At 36.5% G+C, this 15,145-nt stretch overlaps 1 long non-coding RNA gene across 2 annotated transcripts; it reads right to left on the reverse strand.

Moving 5' to 3' along the window:
- Window positions 1-290: 290 nt before the first annotated feature.
- LOC136257067 (uncharacterized) lies at window positions 291-4,755 on the reverse strand. Of its 2 annotated transcripts, none has more exons than XR_010701795.1 (5): window positions 4,617-4,755; window positions 3,556-3,653; window positions 3,361-3,438; window positions 3,277-3,304; window positions 291-588 (listed from the first exon to the last, which is right to left on the reverse strand). It is a non-coding gene; the product is annotated as an uncharacterized lncRNA (long non-coding RNA). The 2 variants fall into 2 exon arrangements; XR_010701794.1 differs by having other exon boundaries at window positions 3,361-3,492.
- Window positions 4,756-15,145: the final 10,390 nt, after the last annotated feature.

The raw sequence follows: 15,145 nt of genomic DNA on the forward strand, positions 1-15,145 counted from the left end.
GTAGCTACAGTAGCTAAAGCTGGTCTGTATTTTTTCTTTTGTTCGTACTGTTTTTCCGACCATATTAATGACAATGATATAGGCTGGTGTGGAGAGACTAGATACGGTACTGTGTTATCTACTGTAGGCTTTCAGACAGCTGACCAGTCTCTTCATATAGCTAGTCTATATCCCATACGGAAATTACCAGGGTGCTGCAACCCTGCTGCTGCCCTGTCACTACCGGGTTGAGGACAGGCAGTTGCACGGTTGCTGCAGCCGTGAAATAACCCTGGATTTGCAACACAGTTTGTCTAGTTTAAGGGTTGCTGCCAGGTTGAGAATGCCCTCAAACAACCCTGCATGTTGGGTGCATAAATCTGCCCTTCTACCACCCTGCTTACAGGCAGTTACCATGTGGCAACAGTACAGCTGTCATTTCACTGTGAATTATATGTATATATTTTAATTTTAAAAAATACAACTCAATACGTTACTGTCTGTTCAATAAATCTGTTATCTGTCTCGTCTAACTTGCTCTACTGTTATCTTTGTTATCTCTGTTATCTTTATCTTTGTTATCAGCTTCTGTACATCATATGCGTATCCCTGCAATACAATATAATAGTAACAAAAGTTGATCTAATATTTAGTTACACATGAGACTTGATATTATATAAGTACTTGTGTGATTTATCAAATTATTTTATCATGTGTCTATTTTTCAGGATGAAGTTGAAATAAGATCTAGGTACCGTGCAGAAAAGTATTAAGGTGGATTTAGAATAGTAGAAGTGCTGGAACTCCAGATTTGTGAATCCTCAAAAATAAACTGTTCAATTAGAGTATTTTAGGTGTGTACTCTATTAGAGTATATTCACTAATCAAGTCACTTCCTTCTTATATACCATAGAATGTACGAAGATGAAGACATGGACAAGGATATGCTATTGTTTTTGCTTGTATCGTAAACAGACTTGTTTCTTAAAAGTACATGTGCTTGCTTGTGTAGTAGCAGAATGAAACTTTATGATTAACTGTACAGTTTATGCACAAAACAAAATGTCGTAAATGATTCCCATATTAGTTGCAAGCAGTAAATAGTCTTTTTGTTTTAAGTTATCAACCTACAGAAAAGGTAATAAAAGATGAGGCTCGGTCAGTCAGGGGCGGATCCAGACTTATACAAAGGGGGGGTCAAAAATGAACTGAGGCACTACATTGTCTCTGGTTTGGTAAGGTGAGACCCCCCAAAAAAGGTCACAGCCAGCTGACAATAGCTGCCCACCTCACCAACTACACATTTATAGCTGATAAAGTACATAAAAATTCTTAAATAGCTCACTACACACTGTTCTACTACTGTGACTGCTTTATTAGAGTGACTGCTCTATTAGAGTATCCTGATCTTATTATACTAAAAATTTTTGGAGGGAGGGTCAAGAGCCCCATTTGACCCCCCCTGTATCCACCCCTGCGGTCACTAAATATCTTGCAAGTACAGATGGATTCTGTCACTAAATATCTTAGATGGATCCTGTCTGTGTCTATTTGAAGCAGTTTTTGAGTTTATAAATGAAGATGTGTCGGTAAAGCTAAACAAACATCTACTGTACACATTGTATGTCGTGTTAATTTTTATTAATTTTGTTCAACAATTACCTATATTGCTCAGCATTAATTGACTATTTCTACAATTTTACCTTAACGTGACTGTTCTGTTTGAGTATCTTGAAAGCTTTCTTTACACTTGTTTGTTACGTTATGACCGGTGAACCCTCACATATCACATGGAAAGAAAGAGTGGCAGTTATGGCACCGGACTTATGATGTTTTGAACACTTGCCTCAACTATTAATTACTGAAAAAGTAAAGTGGCCATTATATCCATGCCTTGTTTTCAGTTCACTACACAGCATTACAACCAAAGAACAGTACTAGAAGCCCTTCTGCAATTAATCCATTCACTGTATTTAATAACAAACATAGGGAAGCCGTACATGCTACCACAAATCAACATCTTACCCTGTCAATGAAGAGAAATGGGACACAAAGGAGGACAGAGGTAAGCATGCAATGTATGCACTGCAGTATGCCAAAAGGTATCTGTCAGGCTGAAACAACATCTAACAGTGAAAAAATTCAAGCCCATAACCTTGACCATCCGTTATTGAGCTACACTTGTTTGAAGGCATCAGGCAGATAGTCAGCTAGCAGAAAATTCCACTCATCATAAATACAAAAAAAATTTCATAGTAACCTATTAGAGGCATGTCAACTGAAGGCACCTTTGGGCTTAGTGATACTTAACCTATACTGCCAAGTGGTTATGAAGGTATAATTTTGAGGCTGTATATTTGTTTGTAAAAGTGTAACCCTCCATGGTCCCTAAAAATACAGTACAATATTACCACATGATAAGCAAAACTTATCAATTGCATATTTTACTAGCTAATGGCTTTATTAACACCAGTTAACACTTAAGAGTTGTTTGACTTACAAGTGTTACCTTATAAGTCAAACAAAATATTGGCCGTGAATACACTATAGGATATTACTATCAATGAATAATAGAATAAGAATTTCCCCTACATTCTGTGAGAAAACTGGATACAAAACACCATTACTGAAAGGTGAAGCATAATAATTATTATGAACTGCAAAAATTCTATTAGAAAAACATCTTTTTACTCAAATTAACCATCTTTGTGGTTGTTTACAAGGATTTTAGTGAGCAGCAAGTTGAGTTAGACAAAACCAAAGAGAAAAGCTGTTTAGAAAAGTAGCTATTCGAATGAAATGAAAGCAATTTTCTAGACTACAGTGAAATTCCTCTATTCTGACATCCAGACTACTCTGATACTGTTTGCGGTATCAATAAGACTATGTATTATACTAACACAATAATCAAACTCCTCACTAATCCAACACAAGATTTTAGCACCATTGAGCACGAGGTTTCACTGTACTTAGAACGGCTGAAAAATCAATCTGTTGTGGTTCCATTCACAAGTTATATAAATGCAATGCATCGTGACTGTTGGCCAGATGAACTCAGAGCTGAGCAACCAAATCAGATTAATGCAGCCATTGTTATCTCTGATTAACTTGTATGTGGAGTTTATGAACCTTTATATATAAGGTGTGGCACAGCAAAGAAATTACTGTTTCAAAAATCTTTTGTTACCTTATAATTACAGTCAAACAAAAATTTACCATTCAACTGACAATATTCATAAGCACTATATGCTGGAAGCCTTTAATGCTTATATACATTTTTACAGGATACAAACATACCTGTGCTTTGTTTGCTGACACTACCCCCCTGTAAAGCATGTATTAATAATAACATTTGTCAACATATTATTATGTCATGTTTACCTGATCAATATACATGATTAGAGAATTGGTGTATATAAGGACAACAGCTTTCAGCTGAACATTGATGAATTTTCTCAACTAAGTGGTTTATAGCAGATCATCATTATAGCAAAGAACTTTAAAAAGATGCAACTATATAGTGTGAGACATGAGACAAATATCTAAATATGGCTAATTACCATAACACTGTTGTACCTTTTGATCAAATAACCTTCATAGCAATGGTACTGCTATATTAGCACACTCCCGGGCTGTTTCCACATTATACTGTGCAGTGGCGGTGATAATGAAACCTGAAGCAGTGGTACAATGTACATGCAGTAACGTAACACAGCAGAAATGAAGTATGTATAACTATGTCTCCCTGCTTTCATGGTGTGAATTAAAATCAAAAATGATAATTAGACAAATAATTGTATGAGTGTCTGACCATAATGCAATTTTGTCCAGACATAGTGTCCCATAATAGTACTGGCAATCTCACTGCAGGCTGTCAGTACAGCCAGGAGCTTATAAGCGCCTTTGTAGCACCTATGAGCTCCTGGTACAGCAAAGAATTGGTAATGGTATATTATGTATATTTATTTATGGTCACTCTCTATCTCCTAGCAGCCAGCTCAGCTATACTACTATGCAAGTGGATAGTCGGACAATGGGTTTTAGGCAACTTCTGGTTTAATCTTGTCAGGATATTTACCCACAACACATCTTACATAATACATTATACTGTATCATCAAGACCTTTGCAGAGATTTTTCTCAGTTGCCAATTTGTTACATAGCATACTCACATATCTTTGTGCTCACAACATGCATATAATCATAGCTAGAGATTCATGAATACCTTAGGAAAGCTGAACCAACTCTTAGCAAACTTGAACACAGCTAATGTATTTGAATTCATCAAAAAAGAAAAAAATTGCTAATCTTTCCTATTATTTCCACTATATCATGACATCGAGATCTCTTGACATCATGGTTTGGAATATCTTGCTGTAAAGTGATTCTATAGCAAGCATTATTAATTGGAACAATTACAGTAATGCTAAAGTTTGATATAATTACATGAGTGCAAGCTGCTGAACAAGGCGGCTATACGCGTATATACACGCATTGTCTCATTAGCTATAGCTAGCTAGCTGTTTCATGCATACAATGTGCTCACTGTCACACACGGCCAACACTGTAAAAGATAAATGTGTTCTGCACACCAATATGTGAGGATTTAGAAGTCTATATTACTTTTAATGTACGTACGTCGGCCTTGCTTCGTTGATTGGTCGTCTCTTTCAATCCTCAGGCATATCCTCAGAAACATCAAAATCTAGCATCTATTCGGTTGGCTCTCCGTTGCCTCTGTCCATGCATGGCGTTCGAGTGAAGTCAAGATTCAAAATTTAAATAATTCACGTGCGGTCGCGTGATCATACATGGACTTCGTTAGCAGAACAGTGATAGACGCGAGGGGTCCGTCACGGGCTGGAATCCCGTACAAGTCATTTGGAATCCCTCGGAATCTCGCACAAAATCTGGAATCTTGCCTTGGAATCTGGAATCTTTTGGTTGATTAAAGTCCGTGAATTTCTGAATAATTCCGGATATTCTAATAGCGTGCAACTCGTGGTATGCAGCTCGAGATGCAGCTATAAGCTTGTTGGCCTGTTATAACTTGCCTTGAGCTGTTAATTTCACTTCGCTTTAAACTTACTGTGTCTATATAGGTGTTTAAGAGCTTTTATGGATTCAACAGAGCACGAGTGTAGAGTCGAACTGCTGAATAGTCGAGTCTCGAGTTTTGCCGAGTCTGTAGTTGTGTCTCCGATTAACAGCGAACCACAAGGCGAATCCAGAGCCTATCCCAGGTACAGCGAAGTCTACAATGAGTAGCTAATGAAGTTTAGGTGCCGAGTTAAGTGCGAGTTGAACACGAAGTTGAGAAGCATTGTCTGAGCTCGCCGGCATTCGAGGAGAGTGTCCGAGGCACTGATCGTCTATCCAAGAGAGTAGCTCGAGGTAGCTGTTACCTTTCCACGCATTGCTGTAGGGCTAGCGTGTCATTAATTTTGTTTGAGTACAGGATTTTAATTTTGTTAATTGGATTTCAGTAATTTAAATATTTCTTGGAATCCGGAATCTTGCCTGAAATTTCGTGGGATTCGGAATCTCGTACAGGATTTTAAGGTCGTGGCGGACCCCTCGGATAGACGCGAAGATAGACTTACCTCCAGACTTACTCACTAGGTACCCACAAAGAAGAACAGTAGGGAGTAATATTCTAGACTATAAAAGTACAGCGGTGCGGGTCGTCTTCGTGATAGCAGTATCTTCATGATAGCTACTCGCTGCCGGGGAAATTCCGGATGTCTCTACGGCCTTGGTTTCTACATTCCAAGCTACATTCAATTTCAGACTGTTCAGTGTGTGCCGTTGGAATCCTTTGTGTGTGAGTAAACTATTACTATACTATCTAGCTATAGTCTACCTTTACTTATATTACTCCATCTGAGTGCGTCGAGCCTGACTGGCGGTGGAGCCAGCCGTTAGGCGGACTTGACATGGGTACAAAAAATGCTTGTGTAATAATATCGAAGTGGATATTTAGCCGGTCCTTTGTTGTGTAAACATTAGGAAGTGTCCTGTAACTCGAGTATCAAAAACACTAGTTGTATGAAAGAAAGCTTTTGGGTGAGCTCGCCTCGAACTCACCCAAAAACTTACCTTTATCATGACAGGCAGTGAAAGTCATCATTATGTTTAACAGGCAAACGTCAGGTTAGCGTTAGGGTCGGGTTCAGCTTTGGTTTCTTCACTGGTATATTTGTGACATTTGAATAGTAACAAAAACAAGAGTAGTCAGCAAGCACCGCTGGTACAATGGTAGAGCGTGGGTACTCCAAACCTGGATGTGTCGGTTTGAGCCTCGGTCAGATCACTTTTTTTTTCTTAGTTTCTTATACCTTTTTGTCACAATTTTTTCTAAGTTTCTTTTGTTTTAATAGCAATGACCGGCTAAATATCAACGGCCTAATATACCAACCTGTCATCTTACAGGCCTTTGCATGGGCTTGTATAAACCTACTAGTATGCATGTTGCTATATGCATCTGAGCCACTGAGCAATGCATAATGCATATTGCGTTTTTGAGATAAATGCCATTGAAATACATTGGGTAAAAATGTGTTGTACATTATATCAAGGTTTTAGTTGGTTCAGTAACGTGACAGTGAAGGAAGACTCAAATTGAAATATCTATACCCATGGATTTGTCTCTCCATATGAATATTTGTCACCATGAAGCATTACATGTGCTTGTTTACATTGCGGTAAAATGCAGCTTTATCATCACCAGTTCTAACTTGAACAAACTTCTTGCTTAATAGTATGGGTGTATTTAGGCCAAAAACTATATCTTGATGAACGACCCAGTTCATGGTGAATAGAATGGCACAAGTCCCAACTCTGTAGCCCACTGCAACTGCAGACTTATGATCAACTATACAAGTGCCTGTAATTTTTCTCCCATATAGACATTGTACAAATCAATTGTTTTGCTCTTGTTGTCTATCATGCACTATGACAAATAAATAAATAAACTCCAAAAGTACACTTGCCAGATAAGGGTGAAACTTTAACAGTCCTTTGGTTTTTCCCTCTAGACAAAAAAAAGTCAAATAAAGTTGAGGAAAATGCAACAATTCTCAGTGCATGGGTCACATATACAATATGGCATGTGTTGTCAGGGGTCATACATGCATGATCCTTATAGCTAGGAATTTTTAAACTAAACATACAATGAATTAGGTATAGGATTTCGTGATGCAGTATAGGGATGACCTGGATCACTTTGCTGACCCAGTTGACACACTGATGTAGGAAGTACTGTATGCACTTATCAGCCAGTGTAAGGTCTTTCTTTTATTGCACATCAACTTTTATTATTTTATACTGTAGCTAATGAAATTTCAGGTAATATATCTCATCTTATTGTATCAGAGCTGACCTATGAATTTTTAGGTTATGCATGTATCAAGAGTGGCATGATGTATGTAGTAGCAAGCTATCCTACAAATATTCTTTTGAAATCCTTGTGAGATGCTTACTTAATTCCTGATAGATGTAAATGCTACCTCAACTCTGATAAATGTAGAAGTGAAATGGTAGACTGAAAGGCTACACATCTAATTAGATTGGTCAGTGAGTTAATGAAATATACTTTCATCTATCCCTGTAAAGTATATTCATATACATTCCTATCAACTTCTGAGTCAGCATCATTAGATTCTTTGTCACAATATTTGTTTCTTTTCTGTATGAATGAAACACAATAAATAATATAAATGATTTTTAAACAGTTGACTGCATGTAAACTTGTGAACAGTATTATTATAAAATATTGTGTGTGTGGGATCTTACCTGCTAATCTTATGCTGTAAAGTTGTGTGTACATGTACAAGTATTTAGATACATTTTAAAAAGTATAGTATATTTAATTCTGATTGACTAGCGTTCAAAAAAACTTAGCTGCTTATAGTAGAATATTTGATTGACATAAAGTGTAGATGTACATTTTTAACAGCTATTGACTGAAACTGCTGTGTATGTCTTCCAAAACATATGCACATCCTATGATGTTACTGTGCTTTTTAGGCTAGCGTATTTTGAGGACTGGATTCATGGACTGGACTCACAGACTGAGCTAAAAACAGCTTTTAAATAATAATCCAAGCATTATATATCTTGTGTAATGCTGGACACACCATTATCAAGCTACAACTGCTGTCACTGCTCTTATAAGTGTGTGTGCACTAATTTATAGAATATTTATGGAACACATGTACTCGTGTGTACTAGTAGTGATAGAGGCTATTGTTGTAGCGTATGCTTATTCCTTGTTGCTTGAGTAGTACTAGTGTTTAAGCTTCAGTAATGAACCAGTACGTATTCTTAGTGTCATAGCCTAATAGTCCCACATTGCCCACCTACTCAATATCAGATCAGTATACCAATCTGCAGTTAAGCATTCACAGCAAGTTATGGCTATGCCACTCTACAAAGCTATGGTTTGACTACTGTCAAGCTTTTTCGTAAATGTTGTAATAATGTAGGGCATGCACGACCTTTGTGATGTAAGAGGAAGAGCAGTACTAGCAGATAATGTGTCCAGCATTACAATCTGAGATAAATATATCTGGATTATTGTTAAGAGGCCGTTTCCAGCTCAGTGTGTGAGCCCGCAAAATACATTAGGTGGTGCTTTTTGCACCAAGTATATTATAATTATTATTGACGTTTCAGTTATGCTTTGTCTCCCACCATACCTAAAGAATGTAGTGAATGACAGTGACAATATTGATCAAGAGTACCATGCTGTGGTATAAGCTGTTTACTATTGGCATGTAGTATATAGATAGAGCTAGCAATCAGTACCTATTGTTATTGAAAATTTAAAGCTATATACCATGCTTCCATGCACATCAGCAATGCAGCATAACTGAAATACACACAGATATACTATCCATTAGAGTCATTTCTGTCATGTATACTACATTATCCTACTGGCCTAATGGCATCACAAAGACTGACAACTTTTATAACACCAATGAAATCAAATGACTTTCACATCAACCAGAAGCTCCTCTATCTCAACTAGAATCTCAGGCTAGAGCACATCACCTCTAAAAGCATGAACAAAGTGTTTTGGTGGATACCTTTAAATGAATTCATAGAGTTGGTCACTTCAAATTAACTTAGTTGTAAACTTTCTGGAAAGGAAATAGGTACACCTATTTCAGGTTCAGAAGGCTTCACTAGCTAAATTTCATGTAGTGCAGTAATGGTTAAAGTATTACATAGAATAGTATTGGCACTGACACTTAATGACCAAAAATCAATGTTTGTAATTCCACTGCAATTAAATTGTTCACTAGACTGTCTGTCAATTGTAAGTCCAGCAAATTTGTGGTTTTACTTTAATTGTTTAGGCTTTGCATTAACGGTCTGTGGTTAAATTCAATGGCCACTTGATATTGACACCTTCAACTTTGTTGCATTGATGGTCATAAACATGAACAATAATTAGATAGCTGTACAAACTGTCCATCACTCACATTATACACTGTAGCTTGTTTTCCTTGGTCATTCTCCTCGCTCTTCTGTCCTGCTACTAAGTGAATTCTGGATCCGACAGATCACAAATTGTGTAATAACTCAGCATTAATCACTACAAATTAATCTTCAACTAATTACGGGTAGGCACTAGTTTTCTCACTGCAATTGTAGTGTTCCAAGTCATGATAAACCGTTACTTTTTTCTTGATTTCAACTCCAGATTCATGCATTAAACCAGTTAAATGCACTGTGCACTACAGAAAGCCAAATATATCATTCGGCTTTGACAGTATATAATTTGTTCACTGTCATGTGTGAAAACATCATTTTTTTGGCAGTTAAAACCTGCTAAGATTACTGCTTGTAGTGGTCACATGTTACAATAGTTTTGTGAATAGAAACCTAAATCATTTATAAACTGGTATTTAATAAGTTAGACGAACCCAGTCAAGTTTCACTGTACTGTGCATATGTCAACATAACATGTGTACCATAGCCTTTTCTACTCAGCATAAATAATTATGCATAGATGATCACAGTTGTCAATAGGGGGAAGTTTTGTTGGATCTTAAGTGTGTGCGGTTCTAGACAATAACAAATTCCAATTTATGGCTAAGCAAATGATGTGGGGCTTTAAATAATATTTATAGTAGTGTCTGGTTGAGTGTATTTTATCATCCATCAGGGGGTGAAAGACTTCCTATATTGAAGTATCCTCCAGATAGGTGATATGGTACACACATCAGTAACTATACAGATTTCCATTGGTCAAAATGACAGTGAGCATGCAAAGATAGAGATGGACGTATGTCAGCCATAAGAATGTGTTTGTATCACATGTACAAGGGTGTATAGTGTGTAATATAGTACAATTCCTATAGAATTCAGATTCCTGCCATTATTAGCTAGGATTGTAGCATTAGTGAAAGGGACAGCACCGGTTAGGTTTAAAATGGATGGTACAATGACAAAAGCCATCAGAAAAGCCCATGGTATAAAATCTCACAAACAAACACTGCATGCTCCAATTTAGCATACCTCTGAGCAATAGATATACGAAACCATATGAGACCGACTGCCAAAAGTTTACTCAAAGCTATGTTGACTGTTTGTTAGTGCAAACACTTTGTGCTAGTATTATGTGGTTTTGTGGCCATATAGTTAATTTACAAATTCACAAGTACTGTATGTGATTATTTGAAAAATAATAGCTGTATGGTTGCAAATAGCCACCCATGAACTAATAAAACTTATAAATCTACAATTAAATAATATTTTGTATATATACAGCACAGCATGCTTATAATATGAAAGCTATCATATATCCAAACATCTATATTTAACTTTTATGTAATTCATTGTACAGTAGCACTACTTTCATCATCATCAAAATCAGAAAGTAGCTGACTTCATACTTCCCCATCTGTATTCATATGCTACTGCTGATCGATGTAGATTCTGGAACTCCAACCTTGCAATTGAAGGTAAAAATGACTGTTCAATTAGGATATTTTGTTGCTTGCGTGTGTTCTATTAGAGTAATTAATGCAAAACTAATGGGTGAGTGAATTTCCTTAGTTGGATATTTGTGCATTAGGTGGTGGTGGGCATTAATTTGATTATATCACAACATTATGATTAAGTTTGTGTTTTCTGTGAAACCATAATATTATTAGCTATAATATATAATAATTATGAGAATGAACACTGACACTCTAATAAAGCAGTCTTAACACTCTAATAATTATACTATGTTATTATTTTAAAATGATTGGTATTAGCATTATTACAGCCATTTCTTGGCTGACACGTTTGGATTCACATACATGAGTGTATGTACTTACAATGAATCCTCAGTTATCATGAATGCACCTTGCCAATGTTAAATCTGTGGGGCATTGAAATAATTTATAGAGCATGTGGGCACATAAATTTGCTGAATTTGTCAATTTTTACTACTCTTAAAGAACTATTATTTTTGATAAAATTGATTACACTATTTTCAGTACTAGCTACCCATTTGTAATACAAGTTACAGAATGCAGAATGTTTAGCATAACACAAAACTATGAACTGTTGTGTGATGGGGTGTAGTTTGTGCTTTTCTGTATATAGAACAGCCTTGCATGCCAAGTACAGCTTATATAGTAACAGCTATAATACCAGACTTACCATCACCATACAACTTGCCAGCACAGTGCAACCTTACAACCTTTAGGATCACAACCTTCTTGCAAGGTTAGTGACAGGCTTTTGCAGCCTTGCACCCTTCACACAGGGTTATAAAAACTGCTGCAATCCTAGGGCAACCTAGAAACTAGCTTGTTGCAACCGCACACGGTTGTGGCAACCCTGAAATTTCTGTATGGGTAGCTAAGCTAACTGTATAGTTTATGGTTGTACCAGAATGTTCTATTTATCCTGTAGCTATACAATGCAAGTTCTTTTATCACTCATCGTGCTATCATGCGTGTTTGATTTTTATTACTGTAGCTATAGTACTTTGCCCGCGGCACTACAGTAAATGCTCATAATGAATGTTGGACATGCAAGAGTGAACAATATGGATATCAAGAAATTGTATAGCAAGTGGGGAAAGCTTGAAGAAGTGGGGATTACTGAGCAATTGCTTTTTGATGTGTTTACAAATGATGAATCTAATTTCGAATCTAATCAAATGATGTGTACAAAGTTACCAGAGAATTTACCTGATGTCCCAACATATGGGCTTCTTATTGAACTTTACGATTTTGCATGTGAACACTCAGCAGATTTGAAACTTAAAGTTAATCATATTCTCAAAGTTCTTGTTGATACTTTATTTCCAGAATGTAGTGTGAGCCGAGCTGATCGTCTGGAAAGGAGAATAAAAGGATTGTGTGACCCCCTTCATTCTATGTCTAAAGATGAACAGGCTGTGTATTTACAAAAACAATGGATGCTACAACCCACAGGTGTGTTACCCAAACCTAATTAGTACAAGTACAGAATTAGTCCCCACCCCTACTCCTGCAAAGACATACAACTATGCAGCTTTTAAGATTGGATAAAAGCCTTACCAGCAGATTTATGTCTGAGATGAAAGCTGGAAGTACAGTAGTCACTACAATTGTAGGTCAAGGTAAAGGGTGGTGTTGCTATTCACTGGACTGGACTACTTGGTTTCTACACATTATATGGTTGGATTTAGTAATTCTTGCTATGTAGCTAAAGGAATTTCAGGGAACCTTTAGCTCATTACTAAACGCCAAATACAATTGTGGAGTAAACAAAAACTGTCTTCTAATATTTTACTACTGTCCTACATTGCTTATAATCCTTACCAGTAATGTTGCAGGTGATGGTTATAACTAGCGATGTAGATATATAGAATATAATTCTATTAAATTTAGTCTCAGATAAATGCTGATGTATAGACCTGCAGGTATGACAGGCAAAAAAAACTCTTTAGTTGTGTGACAATTTTGTATATCAAAATTTTAATTAAGACAGATTGAATATTGTATGGCATCCCCAAAAGTTGCTCTGTAGCTTTCAAGATTTTATTGGTAAGTTGACTGTCACTCATGGCTCAGCAACATCACCATAATATAAGGTAAAGAATGTATATGTAAAGTAGTGCAGTTGTGGAATCCTTAGAAGACAGTTTTGACTTATTCCACTGCTATCCAACATTCAGTAATAGGCTGAAGGTTCCTGAAGACCTTTAGCAACTGACCATACAGTATGTGTAAAAAAACTCAGTGATTAGTAACAACCCAGGTGGAGGGTATTATTATGGGAAGGTACAAACACTGGATAGACTACTGGCTGGTGTGTTTTTTTTCTTGTCAGGGCACAGGTTTGTCTATGTTGGCTTTTGAAATCTTCCATCTACGTATTATACTTGGTACATACAAGGTAGCCTATTTGCGGACTGCATGACAGCAATGAAAAATTTTAACTTGTGCATAATATTGATAGCAAATGTTTGCTTCCCAAATGCATATACATGTAGTAGTGATCAGAGCTTTGATAACAAGTTGAACTGATGTATACGTACAGTGTTTGTACATGCATATCAATAAAATAATGATAATTTTACCTGTACATGTAGCTAGCTATACATGAGTTATACCTAGTAGTAAGCTGTATTATTGTGTACTGTGTGTTGTAGCACTACTGTGTTTACATTACGTAGCTCACCATCATCGTGCATGATGCATATTATATTTTCTGTAAATGGAGTGTTTTGGTACACTAAGTAGGTTTCCAGGGACCGATTCAAACTTTCAAAAAGGGGGCCCGGGCGGGTTCCACTCTGGAACACATAGCAATGGCAACTTCAGTCTGCAGTTATGTTTCATAGCAAATACTCTCCGGCAATGTTTCACTGTTAAATCTTACCATTTAGGCCTTAAAAATACATCTGAAGCCTTTAGAACTAACTGCAATAGCTTTAAAACATTAAAAAAGATAATTTTTTTAGAGGTGCCTATTCCATATAAAAATGCTGGGGAGCAGTTTTAATATATTTTGCAATAAAAAAGAGTGTTTGACTTATAAATTGAGTCTGGTTTACTGAATTAGTTGGCTGCAGCTCATCAAGTGATATAATATAGGCTCTTCAAAAGGGGCTCCATGGAACCCTAGATCCCCACTAGAGTCCAGTGTCTGTACCTTCGCTAATGGTATGTGGGCCATTTCGCATTCAATTTCAGAGAGTCTAATGTATAAAAATTTCCTGGGTATATGCATTTAGTAGTTTTGATACCCTAATAGAGCAGTCACCTGACATACAAATACACAGAAAAATTTGGAATTTTCAACTAGAGTATACGGACCATAGCACATTGATAAAAAATACTGAAACATGCTGGAGTTGTGCATGATATTAAATCACAGTAAAACAATGAGAAGTGTTATATCCATACTGTGAATTTCCATTATGGTATCTTGAGCACAGTAGGGATAACACTTCTTATTGTTTTACTGTGATTTAATATTGTGCACTACTCCAGCTTGTTTCAGTACTTTTTATCGATGTGCTATGGTATGGTCCCTACTCTAGTTGAAAATTCCAAATTTTTCTGTGTACTTGTTTGTTAACTTTTTTTGTAAATAATTATTATGACTGGTGAACCCATGTATGCCGCATCTAAAATTGCACCGCGGGTCCCAGCTATTGTCTGAAAAGTGAAGTGTCCATTATGCTTCATTGTCAGCTATGTTCAACCTGTTACACAACATTTCAAATCAAGAACTGTTTGAAAAGCACCTCTGCATTCCATACGTACTAAAAGAAAGAAATGGTGCCACATGCTCAGCTACCAATTATCGTCTGAAAAGTGAAGTATCCATTACGTTTTGTTGTCAGCTATGTTCAGTGTTGGGAGTAACGCATTACATAAGTGACGTGTTACATAATATTATTACTTTTGTGGCAACTAAGTAATGTAACAAAGCACGCTATAAATACAGGTAATAAAACTCAAGTTACTTTACTTACTAATGTAACGCATTACCTAAGTAATATAGTTACTGTAACAAGTCTAATATTACATAATTTTATTACTACAAGTTATACTGCCTCATGGTTGTCAGGGAAAATTGAGGCTGGTTTTTGGGTGATGTTGAGGCTGATGTTATTTTGTGGGCCACGCCTACTCCTTTGTGGTCCCTACTGATACCAGAATAAC

This window comes from Dysidea avara, chromosome 1, assembly GCF_963678975.1.
Source record: "Dysidea avara chromosome 1, odDysAvar1.4, whole genome shotgun sequence".
Classification (NCBI taxonomy): Eukaryota; Metazoa; Porifera; class Demospongiae; order Dictyoceratida; family Dysideidae; genus Dysidea; species Dysidea avara.